This window comes from Neolamprologus brichardi, chromosome 15, assembly GCF_056152115.1.
Source record: "Neolamprologus brichardi isolate AB-2024 chromosome 15, ASM5615211v1, whole genome shotgun sequence".
NCBI classification, from domain to species: Eukaryota; Metazoa; Chordata; class Actinopteri; order Cichliformes; family Cichlidae; genus Neolamprologus; species Neolamprologus brichardi.
Window position 1 is genome coordinate 26470001 of NC_142118.1, and position 20415 is coordinate 26490415.

The window sequence follows — 20415 nt, forward strand, 5'->3', positions numbered from 1 at the left end:
AGTTGTACAAAAACGCTTTATTTCGTCAAGCCAGTGCGTTTCTTACGATTACATGCATTTGAATGGGGAGCTCGCCCGAAACAAAGTATAGGTTTTCATTATGTGACAAACTTTAAAATCCTAGCTAAAACAGCTGCAACACCTGTGTTCCCAGCACGGGGATATTGAATCTGATAAGATGAAGCCATAAATATGTGTGTCTGAGTCTTCTATCAAAAGTTACAGCTATTTATATGAAGTTGTACAAAAACGCTTTATTTCGTCAAGGCAGTGCGTTTCTTACGATTATATGCATTTGAATGGGGAGCTCGCCCGAAACAAAGTATAGGTTTTCATTATGTGAATAACTTGAAAATCTTAGCTCAAACAGCTGCAACACCTGTGTTCCCAGCACGGGGATATTGAATTCTATAAGATAAAGCCATAAATATGTGTGTGTGAGTCTTCTATCAAAAGTTACAGCTATTTATATGAAGTTGTACAAAAACGCTTTATTTCGTCAAGCCAGTGCGTTTCTTACGATTACATGCATTTGAATGGGGAGCTCGCCCGAAACAAAGTATAGGTTTTCATTATTTAAATAACTTGAAAATCTTAGCTCAAACAGCTGCAAAACCTGTGTGCCCAGCACGGGGATATTGAATATGATAAGATAAAGCCATAAATATGTGTGTCTGAGTCTTCTATCAAAAGTTACAGCTATTTATATGAAGTTGTACAAAAACGCTTTATTTCGTCAAGCCAGTGCGTTTCTTACGATTACATGCATTTGAATGGGGAGCTCGCCCGAAACAAAGTATAGGTTTTCATTATGTGAAAAACTTTAAAATCCTAGCTAAAACAGCAGCAACACCTGTGTTCCCAGCACGGGGATATTGAATTCTATAAGATAAAGCCATAAATATGTGTGTCTGAGTCTTCTATCAAAAGTTACAGCTATTTATATGAAGTTGTACAAAAACGCTTTATTTCGTCAAGCCAGTGCGTTTCTTACGATTACATGCATTTGAATGGGGAGCTCGTCCGAAACAAAGTATAGGTTTTCATTATGTCAATAACTTGAAAAATCTTAGCTCAAACAGCTGCAAAACCTGTGTGCCCAGCACGGGGATATTGAATCTGATAAGATAAAGCCATAAAAATGTGTGTCTGAGTCTTCTATCAAAAGTTACAGCTATTTATTAGAAGTTGTACAAAAACGCTTTATTTCGTCAAGCCAGTGCGTTTCTTACGATTACATGCATTTGAATGGGGAGCTCGCCCGAAACAAAGTATAGGTTTTCATTATGTGAATAACTTGAAAAATCTTAGCTCAAACAGCTGCAAAACCTGTGTGCTCAGCACGGGGATATTGAATCTGATAAGATAAAGCCATAAATATGTGTGTGTGAGTCTTCTATCAAAACTTACAGCTATTTATATGAAGTTGTACAAAAACGCTTTATTTCGTCAAGCCAGTGGGTTTCTTACAATTACATGCATTTGAATGGGGAGCTCGCCCGAAACAAAGTATAGGTTTTCATTATGTGAATAACTTGAAAATCTTAGCTCAAACAGCTGCAACACCTGTGTTTCCAGCACAGGGATATAGAATTCTATGAAATAAAGCCATAAATATGTGTGTCTGAGTCTTCTATCAAAAGTTACAGCTATTTATATGAAGTTGTACAAAAACGCTTTATTTCGTCAAGCCAGTGCGTTTCTTACGATTACATGCATTTGAATGGGGAGCTCGCCCGAAACAAAGTATAGGTTTTCATTATGTCAATAACTTGAAAAATCTTAGCTCAAACAGCTGCAAAACCTGTGTGCCCAGCACGGGGATATTGAATCTGATAAGATAAAGCCATAAATATGTGTGTCTGAGTCTTCTATCAAAAGTTACAGCTATTTATATGAAGTTGTACAAAAACGCTTTATTTCGTCAAGCCAGTGCGTTTCTTACGATTACATGCATTTGAATGGGGAGCTCGCCCGAAACAAAGTATAAGTTTTCATTATGTGAAAAACTTGAAAATCCTAGCTCAAACAGCTGCAACACCTGTTTTCCCAGCACAGGGATATAGAATTCTATGAGATGAAGCCATAAAAATGTGTGTCTGAGTCTTCTATCAAAAGTTACAGCTATTTATATGAAGTTGTACAAAAACGCTTTATTTCGTCAAGCCAGTGCGTTTCTTACGATTACATGCATTTGAATGGGGAGCTCGCCCGAAACAAAGTAGAGGTTTTCATTATGTCAATAACTTGAAAAATCTTAGCTCAAACAGCTGCAAAACCTGTGTGCCCAGCACGGGGATATTGAATCTGATAAGATAAGGCCATAAATATGTGTGTGTGAGTCTTCTATCAAAAGTTACAGCTATTTATATGAAGTTGTACAAAAACGCTTTATTTCGTCAAGCCAGTGCGTTTCTTACGATTACATGCATTTGAATGGGGAGCTCGCCCGAAACAAAGTATAGGTTTTCATTATGTCAATAACTTGAAAAATCTTAGCTCAAACAGCTGCAAAACCTGTGTGCCCAGCACGGGGATATTGAATCTGATAAGATAAAGCCATAAAAATGTGTGTCTGAGTCTTCTATCAAAAGTTACAGCTATTTATATGAAGTTGTACAAAAACGCTTTATTTCGTCAAGCCAGTGCGTTTCTTACGATTACATGCATTTGAATGGGGAGCTCGCCCGAAACAAAGTAGAGGTTTTCATTATGTCAATAACTTGAAAAATCTTAGCTCAAACAGCTGCAAGACCTGTGTGCCCAGCACGGGGATATTGAATCTGATAAGATAAAGCCATAAAAATGTGTGTCTGAGTCTTCTATCAAAAGTTACAGCTATTTATATGAAGTTGTACAAAAACGCTTTATTTCGTCAAGCCAGTGCGTTTCTTACGATTACATGCATTTGAATGGGGAGCTCGCCCGAAACAAAGTATAGGTTTTCATTATGTGAATAACTTGAAAATCTTAGCTCAAACAGCTGCAAAACCTGTGTGCCCAGCACAGGGATATAGAATTCTATGATATAAAGCCATAAATATGTGTGTGTGAGTCTTCTATCAACAGTTACAGCTATTTATATGAAGTTGTACAAAAACGCTTTATTTCGTCAAGCCAGTGCGTTTCTTACGATTACATGCATTTGAATGGGGAGCTCGCCCGAAACAAAGTATAGGTTTTCATTATGTCAATAACTTGAAAAATCTTAGCTCAAACAGCTGCAAAACCTGTGTGCCCAGCACGGGGATATTGAATCTGATAAGATAAAGCCATAAAAATGTGTGTCTGAGTCTTCTATCAAAAGTTACAGCTATTTATATGAAGTTGTACAAAAACGCTTTATTTCGTCAAGCCAGTGCGTTTCTTACGATTACATGCATTTGAATGGGGAGCTCGCCCGAAACAAAGTAGAGGTTTTCATTATGTCAATAACTTGAAAAATCTTAGCTCAAACAGCTGCAAGACCTGTGTGCCCAGCACGGGGATATTGAATCTGATAAGATAAAGCCATAAAAATGTGTGTCTGAGTCTTCTATCAAAAGTTACAGCTATTTATATGAAGTTGTTTAAAAACGCTGTATTTCGTCAAGCCAGTGCGTTTCTTACGATTACATGCATTTGAATTTGCAGCTCGCCCGAAACAAAGTATAGGTTTTCATTATGTGAATAACTTGAAAATCTTAGCTCAAACAGCTGCAAAACCTGTGTGCCCAGCACAGGGATATAGAATTCTATGATATAAAGCCATAAATATGTGTGTGTGAGTCTTCTATCAACAGTTACAGCTATTTATATGAAGTTGTACAAAAACGCTTTATTTCGTCAAGCCAGTGCGTTTCTTACGATTACATGCATTTGAATGGGGAGCTCGCCCGAAACAAAGTATAGGTTTTCATTATGTGAATAACTTGAAAAATCTTAGCTCAAACAGCTGCAAAACCTGTGTGCCCAGCACGGGGATATTGAATCTGATAAGATAAAGCCATAAAAATGTGTGTCTGAGTCTTCTATCAAAAGTTACATCTATTTATATGAAGTTGTACAAAAACGCTTTATTTCGTCAAGCCAGTGCGTTTCTTACGATTACATGCATTTGAATGGGGAGCTCGCCCGAAACAAAGTAGAGGTTTTCATTATGTCAATAACTTGAAAAATCTTAGCTCAAACAGCTGCAAAACCTGTGTGCCCAGCACGGGGATATTGAATCTGATAAGATAAAGCCATAAATATGTGTGTCTGAGTCTTCTATCAAAAGTTACAGCTATTTATATGAAGTTGTACAAAAACGCTTTATTTCGTCAAGCCAGTGCGTTTCTTAGGATTACATGCATTTGAATGGGCAGCTCGCCCGAAACAAAGTATAGGTTTTCATTATGTGAATAACTTGAAAAATCTTAGCCCAAACAGCTGCAAAACCTGTGTGCCCAGCACAGGGATATAGAATTCTATGATATAAAGCCATAAATATGTGTGTGTGAGTCTTCTGTCAACAGTTACAGCTATTTATATGAAGTTGTACAAAAACGCTTTATTTCGTCAAGCCAGTGCGTTTCTTACGATTACATGCATTTGAATGGGGAGCTCGCCCGAAACAAAGTATAGGTTTTCATTATGTCAATAACTTGAAAAATCTTAGCTCAAACAGCTGCAAAACCTGTGTGCCCAGCACGGGGATATTGAATCTGATAAGATAAAGCCATAAAAATGTGTGTCTGAGTCTTCTATCAAAAGTTACTGCTATTTATATGAAGTTGTACAAAAACGCTTTATTTCGTCAAGCCAGTGCGTTTCTTACGATTACATGCATTTGAATTTGCATCTCGCCCGAAACAAAGTATAGGTTTTCATTATGTGAATAACTTGAAAATCTTAGCTCAAACAGCTGCAAAACCTGTGTGCCCAGCACGGTGATATAGAATTCTATGAGATAAAGCCATAAAAATGTGTGTCTGAGTCTTCTATCAAAAGTTACAGCTATTTATATGAAGTTGTACAAAAACGCTTTATTTCGTCAAGCCAGTGCGTTTCTTACGATTACATGCATTTGAATGGGGAGCTCGCCCGAAACAAAGTAGAGGTTTTCATTATGTCAATAACTTGAAAAATCTTAGCTCAAACAGCTGCAAAACCTGTGTGCCCAGCACGGGGATATTGAATCTGATAAGATAAGGCCATAAAAATGTGTGTCTGAGTCTTCTATCAAAAGTTACAGCTATTTATATGAAGTTGTACAGAAACGCTTTATTTCGTCAAGCCAGTGCGTTTCTTACGATTACATGCATTTGAATGGGGAGCTCGCCCGAAACAAAGTATAGGTTTTCATTATGTCAATAACTTGAAAAATCTTAGCTCAAACAGCTGCAAAACCTGTGTGCCCAGCACGGGGATATTGAATCTGATAAGATAAAGCCATAAAAATGTGTGTCTGAGTCTTCTATCAAAAGTTACTGCTATTTATATGAAGTTGTACAAAAACGCTTTATTTCGTCAAGCCAGTGCGTTTCTTACGATTACATGCATTTGAATGGGGAGCTCGCCCGAAACAAAGTATAGGTTTTCATTATGTCAATAACTTGAAAAATCTTAGCCCAAACAGCTGCAAAACCTGTGTGCCCAGCACAGGGATATAGAATTCTATGATATAAAGCCATAAATATGTGTGTGTGAGTCTTCTATCAACAGTTACAGCTATTTATATGAAGTTGTACAAAAACGCTTTATTTCGTCAAGCCAGTGCGTTTCTTACGATTACATGCATTTGAATGGGGAGCTCGCCCGAAACAAAGTATAGGTTTTCATTATGTCAATAACTTGAAAATCTTAGCTCAAACAGCTGCAAAACCTGTGTGCCCAGCACGGGGATCTTGAATCTGATAGGTAAAGCCATAAATATGTGTGACTGAGTCTTCTATCAAAAGTTACAGCTATTTATATGAAGTTTTACAAAAACGCTTTATTTCGTCAAGCCAGTGCGTTTCTTACGATTACATGCATTTGAATGGGGAGCTCGCCCGAAACAAAGTATAGGTTTTCATTATGTGAATAACTTCAAATTTTTTAGCTCAAACAGCTGCAAAACCTGTGTGCCCAGCACAGGGATATTGAATCTGATAAGATAAAGCCATAAATATGTGTGTGTGAGTCTTCTATCAAAAGTTACAGCTATTTATATGAAGTTGTACAAAAACGCTTTATTTCGTCAAGCCAGTGCGTTTCTTACGATTACATGCATTTGAATTGGGGAATTCGCCCGAAACAAAGCATAGGTTTTCATTATGTGAATAACTTGAAAAATCTTAGCTCAAACAGCTGCAAAACCTGTGTGCCCAGCAAAGGGATACTGAATCTGATAAGATAAAGCCATAAAAATGTGTGTCTGAGTCTTCTATCAAAAGTTACAGCTATTTATATGAAGTTGTACAAAAACGCTTTATTTCGTCAAGCCAGTGCGTTTCTTACGTTTACATGCATTTGAATGGGGTGCTCGCCCGAAACAAAGTATAGGTTTTCATTATGTGAATAACTTGAAAATCTTAGCTCAAACATCTGCAAAACCTGTGTGCCCAGCACAGGGATATAGAATTCTATGAGATAAAGCCATAAATATGTGTGTCTGAGTCTTCTATCAAAACTTACAGCTATTTATATGAAGTTGTACAAAAACGCTTTATTTCATCAAGCCAGTGCGTTTCTTACGATTACATGCATTTGAATGTGGAGCTCGCCCGAAACAAAGTATAGGTTTTCATTATGTGAATAACTTGAAAAATCTTAGCTCAAACAGCTGCAAAACCTGTGTGCCCAGCACGGGGATATTGAATCTGATAAGATAAAGCCATAAATATGTGTGTCTGAGTCTTCTATCAAAAGTTACAGCTATTTATATGAAGTTGTACAAAAACGCTTTATTTCGTCAAGCCAGTGCGTTTCTTACGATTACATGCATTTGAATGGGGAGTTCGCAAGAAACAAAGTATAGGTTTTCATTGTGTGAATAACTTGAAAAATCTTAGCCCAAACAGCTGCAAAACCTGTGTGCCCAGCACAGGGATATAGAATTCTATGATATAAAGCCATAAATATGTGTGTGTGAGTCTTCTGTCAACAGTTACAGCTATTTATATGAAGTTGTACAAAAACGCTTTATTTCGTCAAGCCAGTGCGTTTCTTACGATTACATGCATTTGAATGGGGAGCTCGCCCGAAACAAAGTATAGGTTTTCATTATGTCAATAACTTGAAAAATCTTTGCTCAAACAGCTGCAAAACCTGTGTGCCCAGCACGGGGATATTGAATCTGATAAGATAAAGCCATAAAAATGTGTGTCTGAGTCTTCTATCAAAAGTTACTGCTATTTATATGAAGTTGTACAAAAACGCTTTATTTCGTCAAGCCAGTGCGTTTCTTACGATTACATGCATTTGAATTTCCATCTCGCCCGAAACAAAGTATAGGTTTTCATTATGTGAATAACTTGAAAATCTTAGCTCAAACAGCTGCAAAACCTGTGTGCCCAGCACGGTGATATAGAATTCTATGAGATAAAGCCATAAAAATGTGTGTCTGAGTCTTCTATCAAAAGTTACAGCTATTTATATGAAGTTGTACAAAAACGCTTTATTTCGTCAAGCCAGTGCGTTTCTTACGATTACATGCATTTGAATGGGGAGCTCGCCCGAAACAAAGTAGAGGTTTTCATTATGTCAATAACTTGAAAAATCTTAGCTCAAACAGCTGCAAAACCTGTGTGCCCAGCACGGGGATATTTAATCTGATAAGATAAGGCCATAAAAATGTGTGTCTGAGTCTTCTATCAAAAGTTACAGCTATTTATATGAAGTTGTACAGAAACGCTTTATTTCGTCAAGCCAGTGCGTTTCTTACGATTACATGCATTTGAATTTGCAGCTCGCCCGAAACAAAGTATAGGTTTTCACTATGTGAATAACTTGAAAATCTTAGCTCAAACAGCTGCAAAACCTGTGTGCCCAGCACGGGGATATTGAATCTGATAAGATAAAGCCATAAATATGTGTGTGTGAGTCTTCTATCAAAAGTTACAGCTATTTATATGAAGTTGTACAAAAACGCTTTATTTCGTCAAGCCAGTGCGTTTCTTACGATTACATGCATTTGAATGGGGAGCTCGCCCGAAACAAAGTATAGGTTTTCATTATGTCAATAACTTGAAAAATCTTAGCTCAAACAGCTGCAAAACCTGTGTGCCCAGCACGGGGATATTGAATCTGATAAGATAAAGCCATAAAAATGTGTGTCTGAGTCTTCTATCAAAAGTTACTGCTATTTATATGAAGTTGTACAAAAAACGCTTTATTTCGTCAAGCCAGTGCGTTTCTTACGATTACATGCATTTGAATGGGGAGCTCGCCCGAAACAAAGTATAGGTTTTCATTATGTCAATAACTTGAAAAATCTTAGCTCAAACAGCTGCAAAACCTGTGTGCCCAGCACGGGGATATTGAATCTGATAAGATAAAGCCATAAATATGTGTGTCTGAGTCTTCTATCAAAAGTTACAGCTATTTATATGAAGTTGTACAAAAACGCTTTATTTCGTCAAGCCAGTGCGTTTCTTACGATTACATGCATTTGAATGGGCAGCTCGCCCGAAACAAAGTATAGGTTTTCATTATGTGAATAACTTGAAAAATCTTAGCCCAAACAGCTGCAAAACCTGTGTGCCCAGCACAGGGATATAGAATTCTATGATATAAAGCCATAAATATGTGTGTGTGAGTCTTCTATCAACAGTTACAGCTATTTATATGAAGTTGTACAAAAACGCTTTATTTCGTCAAGCCAGTGCGTTTCTTACGATTACATGCATTTGAATGGGCAGCTCGCCCGAAACAAAGTATAGGTTTTCATTATGTGAATAACTTGAAAATCTTAGCTCAAACAGCTGCAAAACCTGTGTGCCCAGCACGGGGATATTGATTCTAATAAGATAAAGCCATAAACATATGTGTCTGAGTCTTCTATCAAAAGTTACAGCTATTTATATAAAGTTTTACAAAAACGCTTTATTTCGTCAAGCCAGTGCGTTTCTTACGATTACATGCATTTGAATGGGGAGCTCTCCCGAAACAAAGTAGAGGTTTTCATTATGTCAATAACTTGAAAAATCTTAGCTCAAACAGCTGCAAAACCTGTGTGCCCAGCACGGGGATATTGAATCTGATAAGATAAAGCCATAAAAATGTGTGTCTGAGTCTTCTATCAAAAGTTACAGCTATTTATATGAAGTTGTACAAAAACGCTTTATTTCGTCAAGCCAGTGCGTTTCTTACGATTACATGCATTTGAATGGGGAGCTCGCCCCAAACAAAGTATAAGTTTTCATTATGTGAATAACTTGAAAATCTTAGCTCAAACAGCTGCAAAACCTGTGTGCCCAGCACAGGGATATAGAATTCTATGAGATAAAGCCATAAAAATGTGTGTCTGAGTCTTCTATCAAAAGTTACAGCTATTTATATGAAATTGTACAAAAACGCTTTATTTCGTCAAGCCAGTGCGTTTCTTACGATTACATGCATTTGAATGGGGAGCTCGCCCGAAACAAAGTAGAGGTTTTCATTATGTGAATAACTTGAAAAATCTTAGCTCAAACAGCTGCAAAACCTGTGTGCCCAGCACGGGGATATTGAATCTGATAAGATAAGGCCATAAATATGTGTGTGTGAGTCTTCTATCAAAAGTTACAGCTATTTATATGAAGTTGTACAAAAACGCTTTATTTCGTCAAGCCAGTGCGTTTCTTACGATTACATGCATTTGAATGGGGAGCTCGCCCGAAACAAAGTAGAGGTTTTCATTATGTCAATAACTTGAAAAATCTTAGCTCAAACAGCTGCAAGACCTGTGTGCCCAGCACGGGGATATTGAATCTGATAAGATAAAGCCATAAAAATGTGTGTCTGCGTCTTCTATCAAAAGTTACAGCTATTTATATGAAGTTGTACAAAAACGCTTTATTTCGTCAAGCCAGTGCGTTTCTTACGATTACATGCATTTGAATTTGCAGCTCGCCCGAAACAAAGTATAGGTTTTCATTATGTGAATAACTTGAAAATCTTAGCTCAAACAGCTGCAAAACCTGTGTGCCCAGCACAGGGATATAGAATTCTATGATATAAAGCCATAAATATGTGTGTGTGAGTCTTCTATCAACAGTTACAGCTATTTATATGAAGTTGTACAAAAACGCTTTATTTCGTCAAGCCAGTGCGTTTCTTACGATTACATGCATTTGAATGGGGAGCTCGCCCGAAACAAAGTATAGGTTTTCATTATGTCAATAACTTGAAAAATCTTAGCTCAAACAGCTGCAAAACCTGTGTGCCCAGCACGGGGATATTGAATCTGATAAGATAAAGCCATAAAAATGTGTGTCTGAGTCTTCTATCAAAAGTTACATCTATTTATATGAAGTTGTACAAAAACGCTTTATTTCGTCAAGCCAGTGCGTTTCTTACGATTACATGCATTTGAATGGGGAGCTCGCCCGAAACAAAGTATAGGTTTTCATTATGTCAATAACTTGAAAAATCTTAGCTCAAACAGCTGCAAAACCTGTGTGCCCAGCACGGGGATATTGAATCTGATAAGATAAAGCCATAAATATGTGTGTCTGAGTCTTCTATCAAAAGTTACAGCTATTTATATGAAGTTGTACAAAAACGCTTTATTTCGTCAAGCCAGTGCGTTTCTTACGATTACATGCATTTGAATGGGCAGCTCGCCCGAAACAAAGTATAGGTTTTCATTATGTGAATAACTTGAAAAATCTTAGCCCAAACAGCTGCAAAACCTGTGTGCCCAGCACAGGGATATAGAATTCTATGATATAAAGCCATAAATATGTGTGTGTGAGTCTTCTGTCAACAGTTACAGCTATTTATATGAAGTTGTACAAAAACGCTTTATTTCGTCAAGCCAGTGCGTTTCTTACGATTACATGCATTTGAATGGGGAGCTCGCCCGAAACAAAGTATAGGTTTTCATTATGTCAATAACTTGAAAAATCTTAGCTCAAACAGCTGCAAAACCTGTGTGCCCAGCACGGGGATATTGAATCTGATAAGATAAAGCCATAAAAATGTGTGTCTGAGTCTTCTATCAAAAGTTACTGCTATTTATATGAAGTTGTACAAAAACGCTTTATTTCGTCAAGCCAGTGCGTTTCTTACGATTACATGCATTTGAATTTGCATCTCGCCCGAAACAAAGTATAGGTTTTCATTATGTGAATAACTTGAAAATCTTAGCTCAAACAGCTGCAAAACCTGTGTGCCCAGCACGGTGATATAGAATTCTATGAGATAAAGCCATAAAAATGTGTGTCTGAGTCTTCTATCAAAAGTTACAGCTATTTATATGAAGTTGTACAAAAACGCTTTATTTCGTCAAGCCAGTGCGTTTCTTACGATTACATGCATTTGAATGGGGAGCTCGCCCGAAACAAAGTATAGGTTTTCATTATGTCAATAACTTGAAAAATCTTAGCTCAAACAGCTGCAAAACCTGTGTGCCCAGCACGGGGATATTGAATCTGATAAGATAAAGCCATAAAAATGTGTGTCTGAGTCTTCTATCAAAAGTTACTGCTATTTATATGAAGTTGTACAAAAACGCTTTATTTCGTCAAGCCAGTGCGTTTCTTACGATTACATGCATTTGAATGGGGAGCTCGCCCGAAACAAAGTATAGGTTTTCATTATGTCAATAACTTGAAAAATCTTAGCTCAAACAGCTGCAAAACCTGTGTGCCCAGCACGGGGATATTGAATCTGATAAGATAAAGCCATAAATATGTGTGTCTGAGTCTTCTATCAAAAGTTACAGCTATTTATATGAAGTTGTACAAAAACGCTTTATTTCGTCAAGCCAGTGCGTTTCTTACGATTACATGCATTTGAATGGGCAGCTCGCCCGAAACAAAGTATAGGTTTTCATTATGTGAATAACTTGAAAAATCTTAGCCCAAACAGCTGCAAAACCTGTGTGCCCAGCACAGGGATATAGAATTCTATGATATAAAGCCATAAATATGTGTGTGTGAGTCTTCTATCAACAGTTACAGCTATTTATATGAAGTTGTACAAAAACGCTTTATTTCGTCAAGCCAGTGCGTTTCTTACGATTACATGCATTTGAATGGGGAGCTCGCCCGAAACAAAGTATAGGTTTTCATTATGTCAATAACTTGAAAATCTTAGCTCAAACAGCTGCAAAACCTGTGTGCCCAGCACGGGGATCTTGAATCTGATAGATAAAGCCATAAATATGTGTGACTGAGTCTTCTATCAAAAGTTACAGCTATTTATATGAAGTTTTACAAAAACGCTTTATTTCGTCAAGCCAGTGCGTTTCTTACGATTACATGCATTTGAATGGGGAGCTCGCCCGAAACAAAGTATAGGTTTTCATTATGTGAATAACTTGAAATTTTTTAGCTCAAACAGCTGCAAAACCTGTGTGCCCAGCACAGGGATATTGAATCTGATAAGATAAAGCCATAAATATGTGTGTGTGAGTCTTCTATCAAAAGTTACAGCTATTTATATGAAGTTGTACAAAAACGCTTTATTTCGTCAAGCCAGTGCGTTTCTTACGATTACATGCATTTGAATTGGGGAATTCGCCCGAAACAAAGCATAGGTTTTCATTATGTGAATAACTTGAAAAATCTTAGCTCAAACAGCTGCAAAACCTGTGTGCCCAGCAAAGGGATACTGAATCTGATAAGATAAAGCCATAAAAATGTGTGTCTGAGTCTTCTATCAAAAGTTACAGCTATTTATATGAAGTTGTACAAAAACGCTTTATTTCGTCAAGCCAGTGCGTTTCTTACGTTTCCTTGCATTTGAATGGGGTGCTCGCCCGAAACAAAGTATAGGTTTTCATTATGTGAATAACTTGAAAATCTTAGCTGAAACAGCTGCAAAACCTGTGTGCCCAGCACAGAGATATAGAATTCTATGAGATAAAGCAATAAATATGTGTGTCTGAGTCTTCTATCAAAACTTACAGCTATTTATATGAAGTTGTACAAAAACGCTTTATTTCGTCAAGCCAGTGCGTTTCTTACGATTACATGCATTTGAATGGGGAGCTCGCCCGAAACAAAGTATAGGTTTTCATTATGTGAATAACTTGAAAAATCTTAGCTCAAACAGCTGCAAAACCTGTGTGCCCAGCACGGGGATATTGAATCTGATAAGATAAAGCCATAAATATGTGTGTCTGAGTCTTCTATCAAAAGTTACAGCTATTTATATGAAGTTGTACAAAAACGCTTTATTTCGTCAAGCCAGTGCGTTTCTTACGATTACATGCATTTGAATGGGGAGTTCGCAAGAAACAAAGTATAGGTTTTCATTGTGTGAATAACTTGAAAATCTTAGCTAAAACAGCTGCAAAACCTGTGTGCCCAGCACAGGGATATAGAATTCTATAAGAGAAAGCAAAAATTATGTGTGTATGCTTCTTCTATAAACACTTACAGCTATTTATATGAAGTTGTACAAAAACGCTTTATTTCGTCAAGCCAGTGCGTTTCTTACGTTTACATGCATTTGAATGGGGAGCTCGCCCGAAACAAAGTATAGGTTTTCATTATGTGAAAAACTTGAAAATCCTAGCTCAAACAGCTGCAAAACCTGTGTGCCCAGCACAGGGATATAGAATTCTATGAGATAAAGCCATAAATATGTGTGTCTGAGTCTTCTATCAAAAGTTACAGCTATTTATATGAAGTTGTACAAAACGCTTTATTTCGTCAAGCCAGTGCCTTTCTTACGATTACATGCATTTGAATGGGGAGCTAGCCCGAATCAAAGTATAGGTTTTCATTATGTCAATAACTTGAAAAATCTTAGCTCAAACAGCTGCAAAACCTGTGTGCCCAGCACGGGGATATTGAATCTGATAGATAAAGCCATAAATATGTGTGACTGAGTGTTCTATCAAAAGTTACAGCTATTTATTAGAAGTTGTACAAAAACGCTTTATTTCGTCAAGCCAGTGCGTTTCTTACGATAACATGCATTTGAATGGGGAGCTCGCCCGAAACAAAGTATAGGTTTTCATTATGTCAATAACTTGAAAAATCTTAGCTCAAACAGCTGCAAAACCTGTGTGCCCAGCACGGGGATATTTAATCTGATAAGATAAAGCCATAAATATGTGTGTCTGAGTCTTCTATAAAAACTTACAGCTATTTATATGAAGTTGTACAAAAACGCTTTATTTCGTCAAGCCAGTGCGTTTCTTACGATTACATGCATTTGAATGGGCAGCTCGCCCGAAACAAAGTATAGGTTTTCATTATGTGAATAACTTGAAAATCTTAGCTCAAACAGCTGCAAAACCTGTGTGCCCAGCACAGGGATATAGAATTCTATGATATAAAGCAAAAATTATGTGTGTATGCTTCTTCTATAAACACTTACAGCTATTTATATGAAGTTGTACAAAAACGCTTTATTTCGTCAAGCCAGTGCGTTTCTTACGTTTACATGCATTTGAATGGGGAGCTCGCCCGAAACAAAGTATAGGTTTTCATTATGTGAAAAACTTGAAAATCCTAGCTCAAACAGCTGCAAAACCTGTGTGCCCAGCACAGGGATATAGAATTCTATGAGATAAAGCCATAAATATGTGTGTCTGAGTCTTCTATCAAAAGTTACAGCTATTTATATGAAGTTGTACAAAACGCTTTATTTCGTCAAGCCAGTGCCTTTCTTACGATTACATGCATTTGAATGGGGAGCTAGCCCGAATCAAAGTATAGGTTTTCATTATGTCAATAACTTGAAAAATCTTAGCTCAAACAGCTGCAAAACCTGTGTGCCCAGCACGGGGATATTGAATCTGATAGATAAAGCCATAAATATGTGTGACTGAGTGTTCTATCAAAAGTTACAGCTATTTATTAGAAGTTGTACAAAAACGCTTTATTTCGTCAAGCCAGTGCGTTTCTTACGATAACATGCATTTGAATGGGGAGCTCGCCCGAAACAAAGTATAGGTTTTCATTATGTCAATAACTTGAAAAATCTTAGCTCAAACAGCTCCAAAACCTGTGTGCCCAGCACGGGGATATTTAATCTGATAAGATAAAGCCATAAATATGTGTGTCTGAGTCTTCTATAAAAACTTACAGCTATTTATATGAAGTTGTACAAAAACGCTTTATTTCGTCAAGCCAGTGCGTTTCTTACGATTACATGCATTTGAATGGGCAGCTCGCCCGAAACAAAGTATAGGTTTTCATTATGTGAATAACTTCAAAATCTTAGCTCAAACAGCTGCAAAACCTGTGTGCCCAGCACAGGGATATAGAATTCTATGATATAAAGCCATAAATATGTGTGTGTGAGTCTTCTATCAAAAGTTACAGCTATTTATATGAAGTTGTACAAAAACGCTTTATTTCGTCAAGCCAGTGCATTTCTTACGATTACATGCATTTGAATGGGGAGCTAGCCTGAAACAAAGTATAGGTTTTCATTATGTGAATAACTTGAAAATCTTAGCTCAAACAGCTGCAAAACCTGTGTGCCCAGCATGGGGATATTGAATCTGATAAGATAAAGCCATAAATATGTGTGTCTGAGTCTTCTATCAAAAGTTACAGCTATTTATATGAAGTTGTACAAAAACGCTTTATTTCGTCAAGCCAGTGCGTTTCTTACGATTACATGCATTTGAATGGGGAGCTCGCCCGAAACAAAGTATAGGTTTTCATTATGTCAATAACTTGAAAAATCTTAGCTCAAACAGCTGCAAAACCTGTGTGCCCAGCACGGGGATATTGAATCTGATAAGATAAAGCCATAAAAATGTGTGTCTGAGTCTTCTATCAAAAGTTACTGCTATTTATATGAAGTTGTACAAAAACGCTTTATTTCGTCAAGCCAGTGCGTTTCTTACGATTACATGCATTTGAATGGGGAGCTCGCCCGAAACAAAGTATAGGTTTTCATTATGTCAATAACTTGAAAAATCTTAGCTCAAACAGCTGCAAAACCTGTGTGCCCAGCACGGGGATATTGAATCTGATAAGATAAAGCCATAAATATGTGTGTCTGAGTCTTCTATCAAAAGTTACAGCTATTTATATGAAGTTGTACAAAAACGCTTTATTTCGTCAAGCCAGTGCGTTTCTTACGATTACATGCATTTGAATGGGCAGCTCGCCCGAAACAAAGTATAGGTTTTCATTATGTGAATAACTTGAAAAATCTTAGCCCAAACAGCTGCAAAACCTGTGTGCCCAGCACAGGGATATAGAATTCTATGATATAAAGCCATAAATATGTGTGTGTGAGTCTTCTATCAACAGTTACAGCTATTTATATGAAGTTGTACAAAAACGCTTTATTTCGTCAAGCCAGTGCGTTTCTTACGATTACATGCATTTGAATGGGGAGCTCGCCCGAAACAAAGTATAGGTTTTCATTATGTCAATAACTTGAAAATCTTAGCTCAAACAGCTGCAAAACCTGTGTGCCCAGCACGGGGATCTTGAATCTGATAGATAAAGCCATAAATATGTGTGACTGAGTCTTCTATCAAAAGTTACAGCTATTTATATGAAGTTTTACAAAAACGCTTTATTTCGTCAAGCCAGTGCGTTTCTTACGATTACATGCATTTGAATGGGGAGCTCGCCCGAAACAAAGTATAGGTTTTCATTATGTGAATAACTTGAAATTTTTTAGCTCAAACAGCTGCAAAACCTGTGTGCCCAGCACAGGGATATTGAATCTGATAAGATAAAGCCATAAATATGTGTGTGTGAGTCTTCTATCAAAAGTTACAGCTATTTATATGAAGTTGTACAAAAACGCTTTATTTCGTCAAGCCAGTGCGTTTCTTACGATTACATGCATTTGAATTGGGGAATTCGCCCGAAACAAAGCATAGGTTTTCATTATGTGAATAACTTGAAAAATCTTAGCTCAAACAGCTGCAAAACCTGTGTGCCCAGCAAAGGGATACTGAATCTGATAAGATAAAGCCATAAATATGTGTGACTGAGTGTTCTATCAAAAGTTACAGCTATTTATTAGAAGTTGTACAAAAACGCTTTATTTCGTCAAGCCAGTGCGTTTCTTACGATAACATGCATTTGAATGGGGAGCTCGCCCGAAACAAAGTATAGGTTTTCATTATGTCAATAACTTGAAAAATCTTAGCTCAAACAGCTGCAAAACCTGTGTGCCCAGCACGGGGATATTTAATCTGATAAGATAAAGCCATAAATATGTGTGTCTGAGTCTTCTATAAAAACTTACAGCTATTTATATGAAGTTGTACAAAAACGCTTTATTTCGTCAAGCCAGTGCGTTTCTTACGATTACATGCATTTGAATGGGCAGCTCGCCCGAAACAAAGTATAGGTTTTCATTATGTGAATAACTTGAAAATCTTAGCTCAAACAGCTGCAAAACCTGTGTGCCCAGCACAGGGATATAGAATTCTATGATATAAAGCAAAAATTATGTGTGTATGCTTCTTCTATAAACACTTACAGCTATTTATATGAAGTTGTACAAAAACGCTTTATTTCGTCAAGCCAGTGCGTTTCTTACGTTTACATGCATTTGAATGGGGAGCTCGCCCGAAACAAAGTATAGGTTTTCATTATGTGAAAAACTTGAAAATCCTAGCTCAAACAGCTGCAAAACCTGTGTGCCCAGCACAGGGATATAGAATTCTATGAGATAAAGCCATAAATATGTGTGTCTGAGTCTTCTATCAAAAGTTACAGCTATTTATATGAAGTTGTACAAAACGCTTTATTTCGTCAAGCCAGTGCCTTTCTTACGATTACATGCATTTGAATGGGGAGCTAGCCCGAATCAAAGTATAGGTTTTCATTATGTCAATAACTTGAAAAATCTTAGCTCAAACAGCTGCAAAACCTGTGTGCCCAGCACGGGGATATTGAATCTGATAGATAAAGCCATAAATATGTGTGACTGAGTGTTCTATCAAAAGTTACAGCTATTTATTAGAAGTTGTACAAAAACGCTTTATTTCGTCAAGCCAGTGCGTTTCTTACGATAACATGCATTTGAATGGGGAGCTCGCCCGAAACAAAGTATAGGTTTTCATTATGTCAATAACTTGAAAAATCTTAGCTCAAACAGCTCCAAAACCTGTGTGCCCAGCACGGGGATATTTAATCTGATAAGATAAAGCCATAAATATGTGTGTCTGAGTCTTCTATAAAAACTTACAGCTATTTATATGAAGTTGTACAAAAACGCTTTATTTCGTCAAGCCAGTGCGTTTCTTACGATTACATGCATTTGAATGGGCAGCTCGCCCGAAACAAAGTATAGGTTTTCATTATGTGAATAACTTCAAAATCTTAGCTCAAACAGCTGCAAAACCTGTGTGCCCAGCACAGGGATATAGAATTCTATGATATAAAGCCATAAATATGTGTGTGTGAGTCTTCTATCAAAAGTTACAGCTATTTATATGAAGTTGTACAAAAACGCTTTATTTCGTCAAGCCAGTGCATTTCTTACGATTACATGCATTTGAATGGGGAGCTAGCCTGAAACAAAGTATAGGTTTTCATTATGTGAATAACTTGAAAATCTTAGCTCAAACAGCTGCAAAACCTGTGTGCCCAGCACGGGGATCTTGAATCTGATAGATAAAGCCATAAATATGTGTGACTGAGTCTTCTATCAAAAGTTACAGCTATTTATATGAAGTTTTACAAAAACGCTTTATTTCGTCAAGCCAGTGCGTTTCTTACGATTACATGCATTTGAATGGGGAGCTCGCCCGAAACAAAGTATAGGTTTTCATTATGTGAATAACTTGAAATTTTTTAGCTCAAACAGCTGCAAAACCTGTGTGCCCAGCACAGGGATACTGAATCTGATAAGATATAATCCCATAAATATGTGTGTGTGAGTCTTCTATCAAAAGTTACAGCTATTTATATGAAGTTGTACAAAAACGCTTTATTTCGTCAAGCCAGTGCGTTTCTTACGATTACATGCATTTGAATTGGGGAATTCGCCCGAAACAAAGCATAGGTTTTCATTATGTGAATAACTTGAAAAATCTTAGCTCAAACAGCTGCAAAACCTGTGTGCCCAGCAAAGGGATACTGAATCTGATAAGATAAAGCCATAAAAATGTGTGTCTGAGTCTTCTATCAAAAGTTACAGCTATTTATATGAAGTTGTACAAAAACGCTTTATTTCGTCAAGCCAGTGCGTTTCTTACGTTTACATGCATTTGAATGGGGTGCTCGCCCGAAACAAAGTATAGGTTTTCATTGTGTGAATAACTTGAAAATCTTAGCTAAAACAGCTGCAAAACCTGTGTGCCCAGCACAGGGATATAGAATTCTATAAGAGAAAGCAAAAATTATGTGTGTCTGAGTCTTCTATAAACACTTACAGCTATTTATATGAAGTTGTACAAAAACGCTTTATTTCGTCAAGCCAGTGCGTTTCTTACGTTTACATGCATTTGAATGGGGAGCTCGCCCGAAACAAAGTATAGGTTTTCATTATGTGAAAAACTTGAAAATCCTAGCTCAAACAGCTGCAAAACCTGTGTGCCCAGCACAGGGATATAGAATTCTATGAGATAAAGCCATAAATATGTGTGTCTGAGTCTTCTATCAAAACTTACAGCTATTTATATGAAGTTGTACAAAAACGCTTTATTTCGTCAAGCCAGTGCGTTTCTTACGATTACATGCATTTGAATGGGGAGCTCGCCCGAAACAAAGTATAGGTTTTCATTATGTGAATAACTTGAAAAATCTTAGCTCAAACAGCTGCAAAACCTGTGCCCAGCACGGGGATATTGAATCTGATAAGATAAAGCCATAAATATGTGTGTCTGAGTCTTCTATCAAAAGTTACAGCTATTTATATGAAGTTGTACAAAAACGCTTTATTTCGTCAAGCCAGTGCGTTTCTTACGATTACATGCATTTGAATGGGGAGCTCGCCCGAAACAAAGTATAGGTTTTCATTATGTGAATAACTTGAAAATCTTAGCTCAAACAGCTGCAAAACCTGTGTGCCCAGCACGGGGATATTGAATCTGATAAGATAAAGCCATAAATATGTGTGTGTGAGTCTTCTATCAAAAGTTACAGCTATTTATATGAAGTTGTACAAAAACGCTTTATTTCGTAAAGCCAGTGCGTTTCTTACGATTGCATGCATTTGAATGGGGGTATTCGCACGAAACAAAGTATAGGTTTTCATTATGTGAATAACTTTGAAAAATCTTAGCTCAAACAGCTGCAAAACCTGTGTGCCCAGCAAAGGGATACTGAATCTGATAAGATAAAGCCATAAAAATGTGTGTCTGAGTCTTCTATCAAAAGT